A 24,464-nucleotide genomic window follows, 5' to 3' on the forward strand; every position below is an offset into this window, starting at 1 on the left:
GCATCAGCATTCTGCCCATTTCTCTTCCCTTACGAAGTCCCCTTATTCCGGGAGTGAGAGGCATAGAGCCAGGGATCCCCCCCATGGTGGAGAATTCCTGAGCTACTCATTTAGGGCTTGTCTACACTTTGAAATAGTAATTACTCCAGAATAGTTATTTCAGTGTAACCCCTGTGTGAACACACTTATTCTGGAATTGGAGTGTCCACATGGTCCACTAAAATAACTATTCTAGAGTAATTACTCTGGAATAGCTATTCCAGTAAGTTTCCAAGTGTAGACAAGCCCTTGGGCATGATGAAAAGGGGACAAACGGGGGCTCAGGATCTGACTGTCAGTCTAGATGACCTATTGTAGATGAAGGAAACTAAGGAAGAAAGACCAAAAGTAAAAGCTCTGTAACCCTGCCATGTGGGGCAACAGCAACAAGGGCCAGGTTTAATATCTAGGGGTCCCTCTTAATATTACAGACCAGAACCAGCTTGAGCCCCAATCCAGAAAATTTAGAAAATGAACCACCACTCTGGGCACCTCTAAGAGACAATATGTGCCCACTCACAAGCGCTGAGTCTATATATAACAAAAGAAACAATTAATTAAGGGGAGAGGTAAACACAGTATTCATTTGGGAAAACACCCTGATGACTCAAAAATACGCAAACACTTGGTAAACACCCTGTCCCCACACACAGTCTTTTGGGCAGTAGTCCTTTGCCTCAGTTTCATACTGTAAGGGTGTAAATGTCCCCTTGTGTCAGGGTGCGATGTTGCCAGGGATCCTCATCTCTGGTGCCCCCTTCCTCGGCCTGACAACAGCCTGTCTTTCTTGGGGTCCTCTGTAGCCTGGCCCTCTGCCAAATCACTTAAAATTTCAACCCTTTCTGGGGTAACAAAAGGTCTAACGAGAAGTCCAAAAACAGACACCCAAACTAATAATTCTTCTGTCCCTCTAAGGCTCCAGTGAAGTTCACTGCTCCTTCGGCCCCTATAGTTCTTACCTTGCTTTCTCCCCAGCAAGATTCCCCAGGAATTCTGACTGCTCCTTGTCGGCCATATTTCAGGGCTTCCCCACAGAAGCCTACCCTGCTCCCTATGGGTCCCTTCTGTGCCCTGTTCCCCTTTCTGATCTCTTACCCCACGGCTGTCTCCCTGGTTGCCTGGTCTCTTGTTCCAAAGGCCCACCACAGGAGTTAGCTCTGCTTCTGTGGCTCAGCTCTCTAGCCACAGCCAGCCCCAAATCATTGGGCCTTCCCCGAAGGAGAATCCTGCCTCCTCTCCAGCCTCTCCCCAAACTGAGTTCCCTCAGGCTCCCCATAAGGCCTAGGTGACTAACAGCTCATCCCCTAGCTCTGACCCCTTTGGTCAGGAGGCAATTGGTCAATCACCTTGCAGCTGGAGAATGTCTCTAATGTTTTTTTCCCCATCTCTGGCAGGTGTTGGGGGTTCAGTCCATCACACCCACAGTGCAGTGTAGAAGTCCAATGGACAAATGTTCCTTTAACACACCACTCCCTCCTCTGCACCTCACTCATGGTTTGTTGTCCAAGGTCAGCGAAATCCCAGAGTCCAGCAATGCATTTGGGTTGATTCACCTCCCATCCCTGGGGTTAGGAGGTAGCTGGGTGATACCTCCACCTCTATCATCGCTCACCCCAGTCACTGTACTGCCACCTCTGACAACCATTGCCTTTAGCTACAATGCTGTTTTCTGAGGTTTCACCACTTAGCCCAATGCTTAGTGATTTCATGGGGTCATGCGGAACCTCATTGGTGCTGTCACCTCTCTGTTGTTTTTCACAATGCTGTCCCCACACCATGTCTAAGGCCTGATCTACACTACAGAGTTAGGTCGAAGGAAGCTGATATTTTTTTTGAAAGTTGCAGCACAAAGAGTCCTGCCATTTCTCAGGATGAGATTAGGGCAAAACACATTGCTTTTCCTATATTAAAACAATATTACACCCATGTCATTGAGAAGGTCTAGCACTCTGATCCTTTACAGCAGGGACTTAAATAGAGCAGCAAAGGAGTCAGACTCAACTAAAGAACAGTGAGGATGTTTAGTCCTGGTTTGGGAAGGGCAGAAAAGAGGAGATGGGGGAGAATTAGAACGTGCCCATATCCAGAGCTGAGCAGTGCATGGTACAGGGAGGGAAGGAGGGATCTGAAGGAGAATTATAGCATGTGAACATCCTGAGCTGAGCAGTTATTTGCTGACCTTTGCCAGGGAAGCATCACTGTAATTGAAGACACCAAGTGAGGGTGTGTAATGAGGTAAAAGTATCCCAGCACTAAGAGACCAATACTTGTTTATAGCGTGACCTAAGTGCATAGGTTGCTCAACACATTTAGAGCAGCAGTGATTGATCACAACCACCAAAAATAAAGCTGCTGGCATATTCCACTGTATTATATATCATTCTAATGCTCACCAAGTTTGGGGACCAAATGGAGACATGTCAGTTGCTCTGAAAGTTACCCTTATAGGAGAGTCCTATAGAATCCAATAAAAGCCATTTCTCTAGGCTTTTCAGCCATTCTGTAGAATTGAGCAGGACATAGTATCCCTGCAATAGAATTCTATAGAATTCTTCAAAAACTATAGAACAGAAAGATCCTGCATCTGGAGACTCAGGTACTACTCGTGAATTTCTCCAGTTAAGAATGGACGCCCCAGGGAAGTGCATTGGCACTGAAGGACTGCACTGCTCCTAAAGGAGGGGATGTTGAGGATGCCCTAGGGATTGGCCTTACTGGAACAGCCAGAGACATTTTCAGAATCCAGGAAGCTGGAACTGAGATATCTAATCCACCCATGCACCCCTGGGTGGTGGTGTTTCTACATTCTCCCATGTGACAGCACCATATCCCCTGGTGCTGATGCTCTTGTGGGCAGAGGAGAGTAGAACCAAGTCTCCTGCAAGCAGGTCTGACTGACACCTTGGATCTGAGGGAGGCTCAGCACTGACAAAAGCATGCTAAGCCAGAGGTTTCCCCAGCGCTGAGATGATCTCTGGCACAGAGGGAATTGCACTAGCCAGTTCCAGCCTTGGAACCAAGGATTTTCAGAGCCCTTGGCACTGAGGATACCCCAGCACTAATAGATTCAGGCAATGGATTTAGTTTCCTTGAGGGAAGCCCCAGAAACAGACTGTGTTCTGCTGGCTTGGAGCTGCAGGAGGATGCCAGTCCTGCCAAAGTTTTCTGTTTCCCTACTTTTAGGGGATTTGAAACCAGACAAAGACCTACTCTTTTCTAGCAGGGCAATGGGACCCTGACCCAAGAATGGGTCTGGCACATAAAGACTCTGTCTTTGGGGAAGCCGTAAGGCGAGAGTGCCTGTCCTTTCAGGATCAAGGTGTAAAGGCATGGGACAAAGAACAATGATCCAGAAAAAGGCCCTCTTTAAGCCACATCAATCAGTGGGAATGTGTGTCCAACTTCAGGAGGACAGAAGGGCACAAAACACAGCTTAAACCTGGCCTTTTTCTCTTAATCTTTGGGGTCCAGTTCAGATAGGAGGAGCCCAGAATCACAGGAGGAGCCAGGAATTTAAACTGTAATGGCACAGAAATGACCTAAAATTACCCAAAGCCTGTGTAAATAATCTATTCTGTGTAAAACTACAATGCCGCTACAAGATATCAGGTGATTTGTGTCAACAACAAACTCACTCGTCTTTGGTCATGGAATGCAGGCCCCTATCCACACAATTAGCTGTGAGCAGGAAGGAACTGAAGGAGCTGGGGACCACCTAGTCTTTTATAAATTTGTCTGTAAACATGACCCATGTGGTCCCAACACGTGCTGCTCTTCTAGAAGGTTCCCAAAAATTCAGTTGCCTTAGAGGAACAAGCCTACAAGTGAGAAGATGCAGAGGCCAACTTGAAGATGAGGAATAGTTACTGATTCTGCTAAAACAGGACATAGCCTCCCACCTGCCATTCCACCACTCAGCAAAGCAGTTCACATTGTCCTAGGCAGCACACATTCAATTGTCAAGGACTTCTTGGGTTTTGCCTTTGCAGTCCTTGCACTAAGCTTACTTCACTCATTATCACATTGTAAAGTGCCTTAAAATATTAAAGAAAAGAATCACATAAAACCCAAAGCTATTTATTCCATGGTGATCCCCACATCAGATGTGAAGAGGCCCACCTTCGCAAACAGTGCAGCTGTCCTTCATTTCTACAGCACACCAGTGAAAAAAACCCCACCGGCAACCCACACTACGGTGCACAGAGACACAAGAAAGGTAAGACGGTGTATGCTCAGAGAGATTAAATGATTAGCTGTTATCTTTACAACTTGTGATTCAAACATTCAAAAACTTTGTGTGCTTTGGGAGGAAAGCAACTAATAGCTAAAGAAATCGCAACCTCAAGACTCAATTCTGCAGAACCTTACTGAACTGAGCAATCTTTAGTCATGCAAGTAATCGTACTGAAGTGAATCGGATTCCCTACATGAACAGACCTTACGCAGATTGGCAGATCAGGTTGTAATTTAGATATTCTTTATTCTTTCAGTAAAACATCCTTTTGTGTTGGGATGAAAAACTACTTATTTAAATTTCTTAGAATATACACAAAAAAGACTGCTATGTATTACTCTCAGTGCCTTTGACATGATACCCCTCCCCCCAAATCAAGTTAAAATACTAGCAAACCTTCCAGTAGCTCCTACCAACAGTCTCAGGGAACCCAGCCAATGGCAACACAAAGTGGGTGGGCAGGGGATTACTTTAACCTGCAGTTAAAAAAAATTTAAATAGAGAAAGACCACCTCATTAATTTTTCACTATTCTGCAGCATGTGATGTACTCTGCTGTGTATACTAGCCAACTCTCTGCAGTCAGTAGAGAAGAGGTCATACCTACTGCAGCTAGGCAGAGAAATCAATACCCTCTACTCAGCGTATCCAAAGTGCTGAGTTGGTTTAATTCATTAATAATTACCGACAGGTACCACTGGAAAAGCAACCTCTCTTATCACACATTTGAGCAAGGTTTTTAATTTTTTATTTTGAGTGAAATGAGATGAAGGCAGCATAATGAGCACATCTCTGACAGCAGTGTGAAAGGATTCTGAAGCACCCGAAAAATTACAGGAGACACAATAAGTGGGGGATTGCCGGGGAAGGAGCAAACTGTTCCCTCAGCTATTAAAGTGTCATGAAAACTTGCTCTGTTACATTCTACAATTATGCTCTGTACTATAATTTTGTCACCATTTTCACGTTTTCCAGAGCACACCAATTACCTTTTATGGTGCTGGGTTGCCATCTATCAGTAAATTTATTGCCAGTTAAAAACCCCCCACCAAAAACAAGCTGTCAGTAAAAGTCATTGAAAAAAAAGCAAAGTAATTTCAAAACATGATTTTTTCTTTTTTCTGATATCATTTTCTGGAGCACACAAGCACTCTCTAAAATAGACAAACTTTGCATTTCAATTGTCAGACCTCTCAACAACATTGTACAATGACGACTGCCATGCCAGATGAGACAATGGACCAGATCATTAGCTGGTGCAAATTGGGGCAGCTTCATTGAAATCAATGGTGTGATTTCAATTTACACCCACTGAGTCTCTCTCTAACTTGACTCTCTCAGTTAACTAGTCCAAAAAGCCCTCCTGTGCAGCATGTAAGTGGGAGCAGACCAGAGTCTTTCATGTCTGCTCTATAAGACTCTGGAAATAGAGAGATGTAGAAGCAAATTTGTAGATTGTAAGCTCTTTGTGACAGGGATTTTCATTTTGAATATATTTGTACAGCACCTAGCACAACAGGGCCCCACAGAGGTTGGCCTGTAGGTATGAAATAAAGTAGTATTAAACATTCACATTATGGTAGCGCTTAAAGGTCACAAGCAGGTGGAGGCCCATTGTTCTAGGCACTGTACAGGCAAATAGTAAATGACAATGTTCAATAAGAATAATAAAAGAAGAGACACAAGTTGTAAAATACCTCCTTCTCATATCTTCAATTGTACAAAACTTATCCACGCCTCACAGACAACCTGATCCTCTCACCTGCAACATTCTGCCTCAGGTGTTCAGTACTGAAATTCAATATCTTAAATAAAGGAGATATTTTAGGGGTCTCAATCTATTCAAGAGAAGAGAAAAGTTATTTTTTACATATCCAATTAGTCTTACTCAGTACTATTAGCATTACTACGATTATATTAAGTTATTACTATTATGCAAAATACTAGATATAAATTACTGTATTATCTTTTCTTTTTTATAGATAGACCAAAATTCCATCAAGCAATAATTTACCATGTAAATCTCTTTTTCATATGCTAATTTTACTTCTTTTATGTAAAGCAATAACAGAAATAAATGTAGGCAGGTTAAAATAGCATTTAAAAGAGAGAGAGAGAGAGAGAGAGAGAGAATGAATGTCCTGGAATGTATTAGGAAGCTACAGTAGTTCCACTCTTTTCCTTTTAATGGCTAGAGAAAGCAGAATACGGGGTTTGGTTTTAAATCTCAGGAGTATTTATTTGCACAGCAATGTGTTATGATCTAGTGTCAGGCCCCAGATAAGGCCAGGACGCAAACAGGGCACTGCTTTTGTTGATAACCAATTGTACTGAACTCAGCAACCTAAATTTCGGCAGGAAGGATGAGCTAGGCCAGTGTGTACTGGAAGCCTAATCTCTTGGAAGAACTGTGTGCCCTGGCATGAAAGGTAGATAATGTAACATATTGGCTTAAAATGAGTGTATGAGTATATAATGTCGCTCTTTAGTAGCCAGCATGGATTATGGTGTTAGACACGTTAGAAATACTGATGCACCAGGGCTGGCACTGTTGGTGAGTCCCACCCATGGGCTTGGTGCCAGTGCCCGTAGCCAAGGGGGGGCAAGCTGGTATATGGGACCTTTGCATAGTCATCCTTTGTAAATGTAAATGCCTTATCCCAGTATGCTAGCAGCTTTAGGCCCTGTCCAGTAACCATTCACTAAGGGAATGCAGATCATTTGATTTAGCTGCTCCCTTCTGAAGACTCTACACCTAGGGGCAGAACAAGCAAACAAACACAAACTGCCACAAACAAATGGGTGTACAATGTCTGCGGAGAACAGCAAATGCCACCTGCAGACAAAAAGCCAGTCTAATAAGCCATAGTCAGGGCAGAGAGAACCTGATGGAAAATTTCCTTCCTGAACCAAGAGGCAGCAGCGATAATGGCAGGGATCAACAAAACAAACCTGAAGAACATGCAGCGACAGAACCCTGGCAGAGCCCATTCTCATAAGGGGGCATGCTATCAAAAACAAAACAAGGTGCTGCTTCCAGCTGTGAAGAGAAGTGGGGAAAGATATGCTACAGTTATAAACCCTGAAGGGAAAGTCCCAGGCCCGTCAAAACTCTAAGCCTGGCTACCAGCCAGTCACATGTGCCAACCTTCAGACAGATCGGGGGTAAAGATTCAGTCAAGGCCCTCAACCCCAGATCTTTGTCCCTGTGAGGCACCCCGGAGGTACCCAGGGTTGTGAGACACCTCACCACTATCTGCACTTAGCGTGAAGAAATCTTCTCTCTGCCTGCTGTGGATCAGCTTCCTGAAACCACCAGCCTCTGGCAACACAAGAACTGGTGTTACTAGTTACCTAATGAGCTATTAAAGTGCACCAAACTACCAGTAAGAGGGGTATTATATTCTGAGGTAAGGCTGACGTGCTCTCTTTCTCTCTCTCTCTCTCTCTCTCTCTCTCTCTCATGTCCTGCTTGCATTCTCTAAGTGTGACTACAGAAAGTTGGCCTATATGGATTGGAGGAGGGAGTTGGTTGACAAATATAACATTTTCATTCTTTCTAAATTCTTTTTAAAGTGACCTTATTGTTCCTGCAAGTACCAAATTAAACAGACTTTAAACTGAAGTCTTCTGTCTAACCACAGTCAGAATAGATATAACATGGCAAAGGACAGGCCAAGTTTTTCTGAAATGCCACAACTCTGTTCTAGGGGTGAGACAGAGACTGCAAACAAGAATGGAGTGGAGTCTGTTGCCTACCAAAGAGGAAGCAGAGACAAACATTCCAGCCAAATCAATTTGAAAAATTCTCCAAATACAACACAAAGTGAACTGTTTGCTCTCCCGGACAGATGGTATAAGGGCTTTTGCTGTTCACTTTTGCAAGAGTAAGCTAAATGTCCACTCAAGCTGTTGGAAGCATGGGAAAGTCACAGAAGTCTGGGCAGCAGTGGAGAGCACCAGTGACATCTTGCTCCTCTGGAATGCAGGCTGAAGAAAAAGGGAACTCTGAAAGTTTCAGTAAAGAAAGTATTTTGGTTCAGCGTACCAATATGGACCCTACAAAACTCTCTCTTCTCAGTGGAGGAAGACGTGGTTCAGTTTCTGGAAAAGCCATCAGCTGGAGTTCAAAACTTTCCAGAAAGGAGCAGAAATAAGACGTGGGAGAGAAACAGAAGAAGCTTAAAGAAACAGAAGAAACATCAAAATAGAAGTCCAGACTTGCTAACTCACTTATTTAAATCAATTATTTGCTGGAGATAAAACTGGAAGCACTTAAGAAGCAAAGCAGAGTTGGAAACACAGAGAACAGGCCTGACCCACAGCCCTGCTCTTTCCCCTTTGCGCTACTTTGAAAGGTGGCATAACATCACCTCTGCCTCCTATTGTCTGGCCTCCTCCAATCCATATCTGCCAGCTTTCTATAGTTACACTTAGAGAATGCAAACAGGACATGAGAGAGAGAAAGAGAGAGAATCGGTCTTACCTCAGAATATAATACCCCTCTTACTGGTAGTTTGGTGCACTTTAGTAGCTCAGTAGGTAACTAGTAAAGTAAGGATCCAGATCTTGGAGTGTCCAGATTACATTGATTCTGATCCTCAGACTACAGAAAAACACATCTCTGAACAATTAAAACTGGATGTGGATGATTCCATATATGTGAAGTGGGCCATGTGATAACAAGAAATAGCACAATGAAGAGAGAGAGAGATCTATTACTGATATGTTACCAGTAGAGAAAAGCTATAAACAGACATTGCCATAGAGGCAATCATTTCATTTACCAAGACCATAAGATATTGCTCTTCCCTGACCCAAGTTCTATCTCACAAGCACATTGGAAAGAGTTTGTACCTTCTAAACAGGTAAATGAAGATGTAGGAGTGGAAACAGCAATATTATTCCGTGCAAATTTTTGAGTAATTTATTAATACAAAAAAAATATATCTTCTGAGGCATTAGTTCATTGAAGACTCTGCTGGCAAAAAGCCCTAGAGCCAACCATTCAGCTTCTCTGAGTTCTCAGGAGAAGAGGACTAATATTTTTCCATTTTAATTGTTGTCTACTTAGCAGTATTTTGGATCCTAATCCCCCAATTTGCCAGACACTTTACCACCACTGAACTGCAGACACTTACTATCTACATTTTCCTGCAGTGCCTTACTTCTTCTTTTACATTTGTTTAACAGTAGCGGTAAGATGGCAATACACAAAAGTGAGCACCATAAAGGGAACTGCTGTGGGCTTTAATAAAAAAGACTTTATTTTTCACAGAGTGTACTTTAACATTTGACCCACTGTGCTGTAAAAGATGGGTCTCCTTTCTGGGAAAAATATTTAAGTTAAGTTAGCTAGCTATTTCTATCTATAACAGAGATTTGATTTGTATGTCTTGCTTTTATTGTATTTGCTATCCTATTCTTTATTTCATTGGGATATTTTCTACTTTGTTGCCCAAAAATCGTAAGGGAGTATTATTTTAAAAGTGTGCTAATTATTACCAGTTGTGATGGTGATTTTGTGACATAGGGCTTTGATTATTAAGGATCGGCCTGGGATCATTGCTCATTTCACATAGGTCACTGTTCAGCTACCAGATGGCTGTGTTAGCATTCTGAATACTTTTATTTACCAAAAATACTCAAACCGTTTCATGCAACATATAGAACTTTTGAAAAGTTAACTAGGTTTTGCAAAAACTCAGAGTCCTTTGGGTTCTTTCCTAGTCAAGTTTTACAGCAGTTAGAGCAGGGTTGTACAAGGGATTTATTCTGCTCAAGTTAGCATAACACAACCCATTGATACTGCTGTCAGATTTTATTGATCCAAGTAAAAGAGGGGAATTCTCAGATGGAAAGCTCTGGTTAAAAACATCGGTGATATGATATGTTCCTGTGACAACCCTGGTTTTTTGCTTTATCTTTTTAATTTAAATTTGAAAAATGGCATGGAAAACAAATGTGGAGCAGATTCATTGCTAAGTTTTATAGCTGGATTGAGAATCTGCTTGAGTCCCAAAATGCCCTAGAGCCTTTGGGGTTCTAAACCTGGAAAGAAATTACAGGGAAAATAGCGAGTCCTGCAGTAAAGTCCTGCAGCAGAAATACCACTGAAACATAAATGGAACAAATAGTTGCAGGGAAAATGTTTAGTACTCAGAAAAGAGATATCAGATAAATAGAACTGGCTGTCCATATATACACATTTTATCACTGCTCTGCAAGTCTTCAATGACAATCCATTTAACTCCAACTACTTTGAATCAATACTTTCATGTATTTGGGTAGTAGTGTCACTTGTGATCGCATACAACCCCTTTCTGCTGTTGCCCTGTGCTTTGACTACATGAGCATTTCCACAAGTTAATTCCTGTTGGGAACTGAAGAAACTCTTCTGTTTGCCAGGAATACAGAAGAAACATAGCACACTAACCCATCTACCATGACACTGGATTTCTCCTGTCACCAGCTTGTGTGTCCTGAAAGCATGGCAAGTAAAGTCTACTCTAGAAAATTAGGTCAGTTTAACTATGTTGGTCAAGGATGTGAAAAATCCACATCCCTGATTGGTGATGGTAAGCAGACCTAAGTCCTAGTGTAGACAGGGCTAGTTGATGGAAGAATTCTTCTGTCAACTTAGCTACCTCCTCTTGGATTACATATGCCATTGGGAGAACACCTCCTGCTGGCATAGGTAATGTCTAAATAGAAGTGCTACTGTGATGCAACTGCAGTGTTTCAAATGTAGACATATCCTAAGTAATGTTCTCCACTCCTGGTGAAATTTCTTTATTATAGTGAGTATGGACAGGCAACTGCTAAGGGATCCCTAGTGATATGATAGCTTGTATAAATAGGAGCCCTCATTTGGTATCTCTGCTGTCAACTTGGAGAAAAACAGTCTGTAAGCATATTGGGCTAGAGATGATGTAGAAGCCTTTTTGTTCAACTAGTATGTGTTTTGAGAGTGAATTCAACCATGTGTATAGGGCAGCACAAGGCCAATGCACCACTTAAGTCCTGCTTAAACTGTCAAGATAGGACATAAGTGGAATTTCTGTGATATATAGTAGAGCTGATGAAAAGTGTTCTGTCAAAACTGTTTTTCATAGGAAAATTGGATTTTTGACTGCCAGGAACTCCCATAGAATCATAGAAATGCAGGGCTTTAAGGGGACTCTAGAGGTTGTCTAGTCAAGTCCCCTGTTCTGAGGTAGGACCAACTATACCTAGACCCGCAGACCACAACACTGCAGGTGTTTGTCCAACCTGTTCTTAAAATTTTCCAATTATTTCATCTTATTAATTCCAGACCAATTCTCCAATTTATCATGACTGACCATGATGCACCATGGTCTCCCCTCTTAGAGAGGGGAAACCAGTGCATCATGGGAGATGTAGTCTGACCAAAGAGATATAGAGAAGTATGGGAGCATGAGGCACCTGAACTACATCTCCCATGAGTCACTATGGTAGCATTTCCGAATTGAAATATTTCAATTTTCTGGCAAAATGTATCAGTTTTCAGTCAAATTTTTTCAGTATTTGAATTTTTGCTGAAAAATTTAAATTTTCTGTAGAAAAAAAAATCCATTTTCTGACCAGCTGTTGTGCCTAGACCTTGTGCTGGCCCTCCTCACAGGGAGAATTGTGCCCTTAATGCACAAATGAAGCCCCCCCCACCAACTCCCCACTTGTTTAGCATCTATAAAACGCAGTTACAGCACATCTGCCTTACAATGGCTCACAAATGAGCATGGGAGTAATTATTATTTAGCCAGCTGTGCCATACACTGTACAAGCAGGCAAGAAGAAATGGCATCTGCCCTATTGGTTTGAGGCAAACCATCCTAGACTAAAAGGTAGCTCTGATCAAAGTACCACGACTAAGCAGTGGGGTTGGGATGTTGTGTTATTGGGTTTAGTTTTATCTATTTGCATGTTGGAATTTGGCAACACATGGCTTTGGGGGGAGAACTAGGATTTATATGGCCTCTTGGGGAAAGTGTGTTGTCCGAAGGAGCTTGAAGGAGAAGGTGAGGAGGGCATGATTGACTGGGCTGGGGAGAGGGTTCCAGGCTTAAGGAGCCACTTGGAGGATGGCACAGAGAAAAAGGGCACTAAGGGCATAGTTAAGCACATGGTTTGGGCAGGGAGAAGCAGCGTGAGACAAGAACAGAGAGGTATGTTGGAGCCGGGTTGTTAGAACCAAACACAATATAGTATAGTTTGGATACATGCTACTGGGCATATTCATTAAACACACCAAAAAAACAAAACAAAACCCACAGTCTTGTTTCTTTTCAAAAGGCACAGGATGATTGTCAGAGGCCGACACACTAGCTCTGAGAGAGCGAGTCAGTTATCCGAATGAGCTCACCCAACTGCCCCTAAAATGAAATGAATACGCTCATGTTCTATGAAATACACATAGCTGCTCTATACCAAAAAGACAACAAGTATGGGAACTCTTTTGGGTAGTATCTCTAAGTTGCTATGTGTTGAGAAATTCTCTACCCACTTACTGGCTGTATACCCAGAAACCAGTACAGCACGGGCAGCCTCACGTAAACAAACAGTGTGTGTGCCAGCTGAAGACCGGATGGTAGCTTAAGGCAGCCCTAAGTGCTACAGGGTTCATGCTAATGCAGTTTTGACCTAGAGCAACTCATGAAGTTTTAAATGTCATGTGGAGAGCAATCTACACTTTGTCAGGGTTTCAGTTTTTAAGTTGAAAATAAGATTTAAACTACTATTGTATTGTTTTCCTTACCTTGACCCTGTAGTGGGCTGGCTGGAACCCATTAGTGACTAGGGTCATGCTACAGGCACCCTGCCTCAGTTTCCCCTCTTGGACCAGTCAAGAAACTCAAGAAACTCTTTTGTCCATCCCCATCCCTTTTCCGGGTGAGCTTTCTTTAACTAACAACCACTCAAAGTAAAGTTTTCAAGTCCACCCTAAAGTCCACACAATCAAAGGTTTCTTTTCTTCCTGCCTGGGGTCTTTCCTGCTTTGGCAGGCCACTCCCAGGTCCACCCTGGCTGGAGTCCCAATCCTAGCTCTCAGGACTCTCCTGAGCTGCTCACTCCAAGCAGTCTCTAATCCCTGAGCATTCCCCCCTGCTGCTCTTTATAAGGCAATCACCTCAATCTCTGCCGGGTGTGGCGAGCCACCCTGTTACAGACCCAAATTAAACAAAAAACAAACCCCACAAACCCATAAATACTGTCCCTTTCCATACCTCACTATGAGTTCCCTGCACAATACAGGCAGTATCCACTGACTAAAGCTTTAGGGACACTAGCAAATCTGCTGGAAAGGGTACAGTACCTTCCAGTTTAACACATTATATCCAAGGAGATCAAAGTGATGCAGGGGGTTGGACTAGGTGACCTCCTGAGGTCCCTTCCAACCCTGATAATCTATGATTCTATGAACATGTGTAGCTCTGGAAACAGGGAGATTGGGAGATACATTGCCTGCCTCCCTCCCCCCTAAAAATAAAATAAAATTAATAAATAAGTTTTCTTCTGTAAATGCCCCCACTTTAAATACTTTCATCTGTGGCAGCCTCCAAAAACTAAGAATATTCTGCTCCTAATGGCTGTAGCAGACACCCACTACCATCACTTGGAGGGATACAACAAGCTGAACTTTTATCATGCCAAGGACAAACAACTGTTCATCTTGAGCTGATACTATATAATATTCTTAACAGATAAAGCAAAGAAGAGTCGCTGTGCAGCAAGCAACTCTTATATAAACTGTGGCTATCAACATTAAGAGCAGTGCACATCGGAGAGCAAGAATGTGTCAGGCTAGCGTGAACCCACACCTGTCATGCTGTTATCTCTGCTCCCTCTCATTAATTCACCAGTGTAGCTTTTGGCTTGTCTAGCTGGTAATTTGATCTCTTGTTATTTTTAATACATGTTCTTTTCTGCTTTACCAGGGAATGAAAGAGCAGACCTTCCGAATGAAGGCCATAAAAACAGACTGTCTCCTAGTAAACAGGTGTCAGCGCTGGGTGATAACTTGGAAATGAAACATTTCCTTACATATCTGATAAAGTGTGTGAATAAAACATCAACATTCAGAGTCCCCCAGAGGAACCTAACATGGTGGATAGATTCTGCTTTATACTTGATTAATTTCTTGTACGTTTTGATTTTTTTCCTCTTTTGTTAAAAACATGGGATGGCTCCTCTGCCCTTCCCCCACCGAAAGCCCCATTGGATCTTTCTATTTGTTAAGACCAAACTTGGCTAAATTCTGCTCTCAGTTACATAGGTGTAGCTCTTTGGCCCAGTAAGTGTATGTCTGGGTAGAGGGACAGAGTGTGAGAGTGGGTAAGATTGAGAAAGTACTTGTGTCTCTGGAACAATGTATCCATCTGTTTTAGCGCAATGCTAAGAAGAGAGACTTCCAAAGATGCTGAGCAGCTGCTGCTCCCATTGACTTTCAATGGGATTTGTGGGTGCTCAACACCTTCGGAAAATCAGAACGTGACTTCCGAAAACTAACAATCAATGTGGGTTATATAATCACAGTAGTGGTTTTATTTTTCTACATGTAAATAAAATATTGTCTACATTTTATTCAACAAATTTTTACATAGAACTGCAGCCATCTCTAACGAGAGAGAAAGTCCACCTTCTATTGATGCAGCATTCACATCTCACTTGATATGTGTCATATGGGACCAGGTCACTATTTGGATGGGTGAACTCCCAGGAAGACCTATGGGCTGTATAGGAAGTGGAGTATTATACACTTCCTTCCCAACCAGTACTGAATCCATATTCCTATACCATTCTAGGAGACATTGTGCTATTAGAAAGTGCTGTCTTTTAAATAAGAGATAACACTGAGATCCTGAGTGCGTGTAGTTAAGCCCCTGGAAATTTCCATGAACACAGGGATGTTAACCTTGCTGTCCTAGCAAAATTCCAAACTGATGGATTACATTCTGCCTCCCTAAATTCCCCTGAGTGTTTCAATTGGACACAGTATTCTTCCTGCCCCAAGTAATTATGTAGCATTGCTGTACGCTATTAAACAGCTGATGTGTTTCACCCCAAAGATTGTTGCATTTGAGTGGCGTGCAAAGTGATTCCTCTGCAAAGGTTGCATATCAGCAAATGGTAAAGCAATTTGGGATCCTATAGGACAAAAAGTTCTCACAAACACACATGTAGTGTACACATAGTGGTTTATACCTATGAAAAATTCATGGGTTCATATAGATAGGTCTCCCCTTCCCACTTTCTGCTACTCCAGAGAGTTGAGGATTTGCTGGCAATGAGTCATGCCTTTGAGCATCTGAGTTCTGGAGAGAAGGGCTGTGTTTTAACCCACTATGAACTAATAAAACTAAAATAATTTTAGCCCTGGCCTCACTAAGCCTTCCTTTTTCAATGGCCTTGCACACTATATCCTTTGTTCTTGTGTTCTCTGTATTATAATTAACAACTATAGCTATAGCCACACGCAGGCAGTACTTGGCATTTGGGCCCTACAGCTGCTAAGGGCTAGTTCCTTGTATGGTATCTTGGCTCTTCATGATGATAGCTTGGTTGTTAGCTAGGGAATAAAATCTGAGGCTGTTTAAGGTTGTACTGATGCGAGGCTGTCCTGTTTTTGTCTTTGGACATTCTATTATCTTCAGACATACTTTTCATTTTAATGCAGTCCCCTTGAACATTAGTTGTGTCTCCAATTATACAATAAAGTACATGATTACTGGGAGTTGGGTAAGACTGAGGAGGGGGACTCAAGTGGTGATTTTTTTGTTCATTAAATTTGTGTAAAATACTTAATATTTTACCTTATTGATAAGGGGGGCCAAAGCATGGAATAGTTGCTCTTTTATTGAGTGTAGTAGAGCAACAAACAAATCAAAAATACATGATAACAATACAATGCTAACCTTCCTTGTCCTGAGGCATTTTACTCTGATGCATCTCATTTCAGAACAGATCAGCAGCAAGATCACAAATTTTTTGCCCTGCCAAAATAGTGAAAATTGTCTCTGTAGAGAGGACCTAGGATGTCATTGCTTTTGCGGTTATAGACCTTCCTAGTGCTCAGAGAAAAGTAGTCCAGCAGTAATCAGGATCCATGTCTTGTGTGAAGATATAGCCGTACACTGGAGGAGAGCGAGACTCCTCAAGTTGAACTTATAACCTTTGTGTCCAGAAGTGAGCCTCCAACATGTGATTAATTAATTTTCTATGTAGCAGCTGTCAAATTATTTCTTTTTAAATAAACTGATTAAAACATGTCCTCCCTCCACCCCCCGAACTAGCTATTGTATAGCACATTATAAGCTGCTTTCTACTAAACATGTAACAGACAGATTTAGTGCCAGTAATTTTGTTTTCATAAGCAGTACTGAATGGTAGTGAAGGAAGTAGCTTTGTGCAGGCTCACAATTCTGACGTTATTAAAGGATCAAATTCTGAGGTCCTTATACTCTGGAAGTTTGCCTGAGTAAGAACAAAGTAAAAACTAAAGCGGAGTGAACAGTTTGTGGCAAATTATGTAGTTGATAAGTACCAGTTCTACTGTGTGAGGTTTGCTTGTGCCAGACTTTCATTTGTTCCATTGTTTGGGAGAGTCACTCAGAATGTGTGCCACAAACCTATGTATTCAAACACTTGTTTTCCGGAAGTGTTTGTGTAGCTGAGACAATGTTCTACTCAGTGAAGGAGAAATTTTCAAAGGCGTGAGTGACTTTCAGTAGAAGCCAAGTGCCTAGCTGCGTTTAGGGCCTTCGAAAAACAACCCATGCAAGTTTTCCCCCTTAGAACTGGCAAGCACAACAGTGAAAAAGTTGGATCTCAGTAATAATCCCCCCCACACACACACATTGTTACTCATACCTTCTTGTCAACTGTTGGAAATGGGCCATCCTGATTATCACTACAAAAGTTTTTTTTTCTCCTGCTGAGAATAGCCCACTGTAACTGATTATTCTCTTTATAGTTAGTATGGCAACACCCATTTTTTCATGTCCTCTGTGTATATATATCTTCCTACTGTATTTTCCACTGCATGCATCAGATGAAGTGGGTTTTAGCCCATGAAAGCTTATGCTCAAATAAATTTGTTAGTCTCTTTTTGCTGATACAGACTAACACGGCTACCACTCTGAAACCAGTAATAATATGCAGAGTCAAGTTTTCAGAAAGTGAAGCCTAAGATCAGAGCACAAAAATGTTTATTCACCTGTGTTTGTATATAAACGTATTGTGTGCAATACGATTATATACAAACATAGGTGAACAAATTTATTGTATGCAAGTCCGATATTAGCATGTGCAGATGGCTATTTAGGTGCACAGCTAGCCATGTATCTGCACACCTATCTGATTTGCACATGCATGTTTCAGTGTGGCTTTCAGGTATCTCTTTCTGAAAATTTGGCCCATACTGTTTACTCAATATCCAGTATTCAATCAAGCCATGTTGTCAGTTGCACGGGTGTAACTTTTTTCCTTACCCACATTTTAAAAGTGGGGTTTACATAAGGTTGTTTTTCATAGCGATACATGGACAATATAATCACCTACAAGTACTGTGTGATTTAACAGACTGAAGTGTTTGGTTGAATTAAACCACTAGATCCCAACAAGCTTTGTTTATACAGCTGTGACTTTCTGCAAACCTGCCACATCATGCAAGTACCATATAAATATAACTTACTGAGAAGTACTTGAGGCTATAAGCCCTGTAGCAACTGATGCTATATAAATAGAAAAATAGTCTTCAGGAGTCCACTCTATATCAGACTGTCATTTCTTTTCCTCTGCTGGTAGCCTACAGACTACCACACTACTTCTCATAATCTGAAGTGACCCAAACTACAGGCCACGCCCATGGAAAAATCCACAATGGGGAGCCAAGAAGAAGGAAATATCTGTCAGCGTTATACCTGGGCGGGGTGGTGGGGATGGAGGGAGAAGGGGTAGGGCATAAGAACATAAAAACGGCCATACTGGATCAGACCAAAACTCCATTTAGCCCAGCATCCGGTCTTCTGACTGTGGTCAATGCCAGGTGCCCCAGAGGGAATGAACAGAACAGGTAATCATTGAGTGATACATCCCCTGTTGCCCATTCCCAGCTTCTGGCAAACAGAGGCTAGGGACACCGTCCCTGTCCATCCTGACTAACAGCCATTGATGGACCTATCCCCCATGGACTTATCTAGTTCTTTTTTTAACCCTAATTTCCAGAATTTCCTCTCCCAAGGAACACGCTCTTGAGGGCAAAACTTGGATCACTAGTTCCTCTCCTCTGCCCCCTTCAGTCTCTCTCATATGTAATACCTCTTTATGTAAGAAGACTCCCATAGGTTGTTGCAGAGAGACCATGCACATCGCATACAAGGTCCTGTCCCCATCAATGAAGAGATCACTGACCACAGTGGATTACCCTGCTTGCAGGAGGAAGGAGTGGAAGAGGAATGATGCCACCAAGGCAGCCTCCCTCTGGGGCAGGGACTGTTTTTTTTGTTGGTTGCCCGTACAGTGCCTTGCACAGTGGGGTCCTAATCCTTGATGGTGTTTCCAGGCACTACCATAGCATAAATAGCAATAGTAACCAAAATAACCAAAAGCAAGTAAGGCAGCTAATTGGCATGGTCACCTTCTGGTGCCGGAATTTATAGGCAGTTTATTTAATGTAGGCCAAATTCTGAAGTCCACACTCAGGTCTTTACTCCGGGAAAGTTCCACTGAAGTCAATGGGAGTTTCCCTGAGCAAACTGTGACAAAATAGGTAACAAGGAGCACAGGCTTCGGCCCATGAATGTGGTTGTACCTGGCAAGCAACAATCCATCCATAGTCCACCCATAGGCTGTGCTTAACCAAATCTTCTGACATTCATTGTTCATAATCGAAACACAAATTGTCAGTCAAACTCTGTGTGAGTATTCATCTGTTTCTATGCTGTGTGACATTTATAGGAAGAGACTTAATGGTGTCAGGCTGACAGGGCCGGCTCTAGGTTTTTTGCCGCCCCAAGCAAAAAAAATTTTGGCTGCCCCCCGTCCCAACCCTGGGCTCCTCACTGCACCCCCCTGCTGCCCCAGCCCTGGGCTCTCCCCACCCCCCACCCACGCCCCCTGCCACCCCAGCTCTGGGCTCCCTCATTCCCCCCCACCATTGCCCCACACTCACACCTCCTGCCGCCCCAGCCCTGGGCTCTCTCCCCCGCCGCCCCCACCTGCACCCTCCTTCCGCCGCAGCCCTGGGTCAGTGGTAACTCACTCCCACGGCAGGTCATTCAGCAGGAATTTTAGATGTGCACAGAACACAGACAGGATTGGTTCCCATATGGTTACAGAGCTGCAGTAAAGTGGAACAATTTTCAGCTTGTGTGATTGGAGGATATCTGGATGCATATTATAAGACTGTCCTACATAAATGAGGAAAAGTTGAGGTGCCTTTATTATTCATTTCTTCCACTCTTTCTTTCTATGGGGAATTTGCCAATGCAATATCACTGTCTTCCTTTTAAACAAACAAACAAACAAACAAACAAACAAACAAAAAGGCAATGGCTGTTGAAAATAGCAATTCCAGTCCTAATAACCACTGGGAAGCATTTCTTGCTCAATTTTATCCTACTTTTTCTACAGCAAGTTACAGTGGATCAGTATATTTAATTTGGGAGAAATGAAGTAACAGCTGCCCAAACTGAGCTTGAGCACTCCTGAATTTTGAGGCGTTCAGATCTGGAAGGCAGGTGCTGGGGGAGGGGGGGGGAAAGGGGGCTGTGGCTCCGCGGGGGAGCACGGCAGCATGTTTGCAGCAGTGTGTCTGGTGCTGCGCGGAGCCAGACATGCTGGTCTGAGTGGCACAGTAAGGGGGTTGGGGGGTTGGATGGGGCGGAGGTTCGGGGGGGGCAGTCAGGGGCAGGGAGAAGGGGGGTTAGATGGGTCAGGGGTTGGGGGGGGCAGTCAGGGGACAGACAGCAGTTGGATAGGCATGGGAGTCCCGGAGATTTGTCAGGGGACAGATAGGGGGTGAGGTCCTAGGGGGAAAGTTGGGGCGGTCTCAGGAGGGGGCAGTTGGGGACAAGGAGAAGGGAGGCTTAGATAGGGGGTGGGGTCCTGGGGGGCAGTTGGGGCGAGGGTCCTGGGAGGGGGTGATCAGGGGACAGGGAGCAGGGGGGGTTGGATGGGTTGGGGTTTCTGTGGGGGGCAGTCGGAGGGGGTGGATGGTGGCAGGGTGGGGCTACCCTCCCTCACCGTGGAGTGTCCTATTTTTTGAATGTGAAAATATGGTATCCCTGCCCCTCCCAGTGCAGCTCTCCATTCATAGCAAGCTGCAGCATGAGGTCTCAGCTACCTCACTCCCTCCCCCTCTTTCCTGTTGGTAGTGGCCAAGGGAATGCTGGGAAATGTAGTTCTTTCCCTGCTCCAGGGCTGGCTCTATAGGCAGGGAGCTAACCAAGGAACTACAGCTCCCAGGGCCCCCTGTTGGTTCTCAGCTCCCATGCTGGATCCCTGCCGCTCCTGCAAATGGGCTGCCCCAAGCACGTGCTTGCTTTGCTGGTGCCTAGAGCCGCCCCTGCAGGCTGAGTTTCCTTCACTGATGGTTTCACAGGAGAAGACCTGGAAAAGTCACAATCCTCTGATGTCAGTTATTTTCCCAATAACAAATTATGTCAGAAGATCATGACTTCAAAGGGGGCTAAGAAGCAAGAGTCAAACTAGAAAGTTTTCATGGCAATGGCCTTAGTAATTCAAAATGGGGAAGAAATACTCCATCCCTCCCATTGCCTCAGAAAATACTACCCAAGCATTTTGGCTTTTAGCCAAAATTCTTCATGAGATATTAGTGCATCTTTAATGTTAATGCTGCAGACATCATCATTTTTGCTATTGAGAACACATTTCTAAAGCACCCATCACTTTAGGATTTGGATGCTAGAAATTTCCCCTGCTTTCCAAGAGAACTGCCACCCAATGTCTAATACAGGAATGTGGGGTTCCTTAGTTGCTGGAGGAGAAAATTAGACATTTTCATTGACACCAAGGATCCAACTGGCACTGCAAACTTCCTGGGGCCACTAGCTTCAGTCAAGGATATATTTTAATTGTGTAGAGTTCTTCGTTTTCCAGCCCCATCCAGTCTTCAACTGCTTAAAACTTTGTCCTAGTAAAATACAGCATTCTAAGGCATATTTAGAGTAAGCATAATAAAAATATGCATTGGCAAATGGGTGGTATTTTTAATCTATTTTTCTCCTTACATAATGACACACATCCCTGTTCAATTAGATGAATCATCATCTACTTCATCAGTAGCATGCATTAAAAACAAGGCAAAATAAATTCATAACAATTAACTGCTTCTTCAAAAACGTATAGTCAGTCAGCTGTGATATAATGAAACAAGGTTAAATTCCATTTATGTCATTTAAAATGATAGCTTGGTCTATTTCATTGCAGCTCCCTCTTTTAAAAATGGCAGTACATTTTGTGATTCATATCCATACCCCCCATCACATAATCACATGTTCAGTTCTATTTTACTGCCTACATACAACGACTTGCTTTTTACCTTGTGTTGCTCTTTCATGCTTCGCTTAGGCTCAGGCAGGTTCCAGTACTCTTTTAAGCAGCAATAACAAAAACTGCTTTATTTTTAAGTTTCACATACAGAGCTGTACCTATTCTCAAAGCTGAAGTCATAGACATTTAATTGTACATTATTACTTTCCTAAAATGTTGTCAGAAAATGTAGCTGGTGTTAAAACCACAGCACAACAGATATAATCACAGATTGCTTTGTGCAAACCTGACAGTAAAAAGCATAGAAAGGAAATCTGTGCACACGTTAACTTTTCAGCCTGTCCCCAGTAAGATGGCCTTGCAACAAAACCCCAGCTCTGACCCCCACCCCCCCAACATGCCCCATTTGTCAGGGACACAGTTTGGAATCAAAACCAACATTTGTATCTGAATTTAGTGACTAGCCCTGTCAAGGCTGCTTCCCCACTTTGAACTTTAGGGTACAAATGTGGGGGCCTGCATGAAGACGTCTAAGCTTAGCTACCAGCTTAGATTTGGTCCGCTGCCACCATTCCCAAATGGATTCCCTTCCCTGAGAAGCCTTGAGAAACCTTTCACCAATTCCCTGATGAATACAGATCCAAACCCCTTGGATCTTAAAACAAGGAGAAATTAACCATTCCCCTCCTTCCTCCCACCATCTCCTGGTGAATACAGTTCCAACCCCCCTGGGATCTTAAAACAAGGAGAAATTAACCATCCCCCCTTCTTTCTCCCACCAACTCCTGGTGAATACAGATCCAACCCCCTTGGATTTAAAACAAGGAAAAATCAATCAGGTTCTTAAAAAGAAGGTTTTTAATTAAAGAAAAAGGTAAAAAATCATCTCTGTAAAATCAGTATGGAAAATAACTTTACAGGTAATCAAACTTAAAGAGCTCAGAGGACCTCCCTCTAGCCTCAGATTCAAAGTATAGCAAACAAAGATAAACACTCTAGTAAAAGGTACATTTACAAGTTGAGAAAACAAAGGAAAACTAACAAGCCTTGCCTGGCTGTTTACTTACAAGTTTGAAATATGAGAGACTTGTTTAGAAAGATGTGGAGAACCTGGATTGATGTCTGGTTCTTTTTAGTTCCAAGAGCGAACGACTTCCCAAACAAAGAGCACAAACAAAAGCCTTCACCCCCCCCAAGATTTGAAAGTATCTTGTCCCCTTATTGGTCCTTTGAGTCAGATGGCAGCCAGGTTACCTGAGCTTCTTAACCCTTTACAGGGAAAAGGATTTTGGAGTCTCTGGCCAGGAGGGATTTTATAATACTGTACACAGGAGAGCTGTTACCCTTCCCTTTATAGTTATGACACGCCCCCCAAATCACAGATAGTGTTGGACGTCTGGTTCCACACTGGCTGTGATTTCTTCCTAGAGCTCTAGGAGAAAACAGAGTCAATAAGACACATGTACCTTTAGACATACTACTGATTATATAAAAACTAACAATATGTTCCATTCCAAGAACAACTTTTAACCAGTTGACTCTGGGAAACTTTCCCGGGAGAGTGAATCAGCCACTTTGTTAGAAGCTCCTGAAATGTGTTATATTTTAAAATCAAAATTTTGGAGAGCTAAACTCCACCAAAGAAGTTTTTTGTTATTCCCCTTGGTGGTATGAAGCCACTGTAGCGCAGCATGGTCTGTTTGTAGTTGGAAACGCCGTCCCCAAACATATGGGCGTAGCTTTTCCAGCACGTACACAATGGCGTAGCATTCCTTTTCGCTGATTGACCAGTGGCTTTCCCTTTCAGACAGTTTTTTGCTGAGAAACACGACAGGATGGAATTCTTGATCTGGTCCTTCCTGCATTAAAACTGCTCCCACGCCCCGCTCGGACGCATCTGTGGTTACTAGGAACGGTTTGTCAAAGTCTGGGGCCCTTAGCACAGGGTCAGACATGAGTGTCGCCTTAAGCTGGTTAAAGGCCTTTTGACACTCATCAGTCCACTGAACTGCATTTGGCTGTTTCTTTCTGGTTAGGTCTGTCAGCGGGGCGGCGATGTGGCTGTAGTGTGGTACAAATCGCCTATAATATCCGGCCAAGCCTAAGAAGGATTGGACCTGTTTCTTTGACTTTGGAACCGGCCACTTTTGGATAGCATCCACTTTGGCCTGTAGGGGATTTATAGTTCCTTGACCCACCTGGTGCCCCAGGTATGTCACTCTGTTTTGGCCTATTTGACACTTTTTAGCCTTAACAGTTAGTCCTGCCTGCCGGATGCGCTCAAAGACTTTTTCCAGGTGCTCCAGGTGTTCTGTCCATGAATTAGAAAAAATGGCCACATCATCGAGGTAGGCAATTGCAGATTCTCCCAATCCCGCTAGGAGACCATCTACAAGTCTTTGGAAGGTGGCGGGTGCATTTCGCAACCCGAAAGAGAATACATTGAATTCATACACCCCTGCCTGGGTGACGAAGGCTGACCTTTCCTTAGCGGGTTCATCTAGTGGTACTTGTCAGTACCCTTTGGTTAAGTCTAAAGTAGAGATGAATTGGGCATGTCCCAATTTCTCCAATAGCTCATCTGTGCGTGGCACTGGATAGTTGTCAGGACGAGTTACAGCATTTAGCTTATGGTAGTCCACGCAAAAGCGTATTTCCCC

The sequence above is a fragment of the Chrysemys picta genome, chromosome 6 (assembly GCF_011386835.1).
Source record: "Chrysemys picta bellii isolate R12L10 chromosome 6, ASM1138683v2, whole genome shotgun sequence".
NCBI lineage: Eukaryota > Metazoa > Chordata > Testudines > Emydidae > Chrysemys > Chrysemys picta.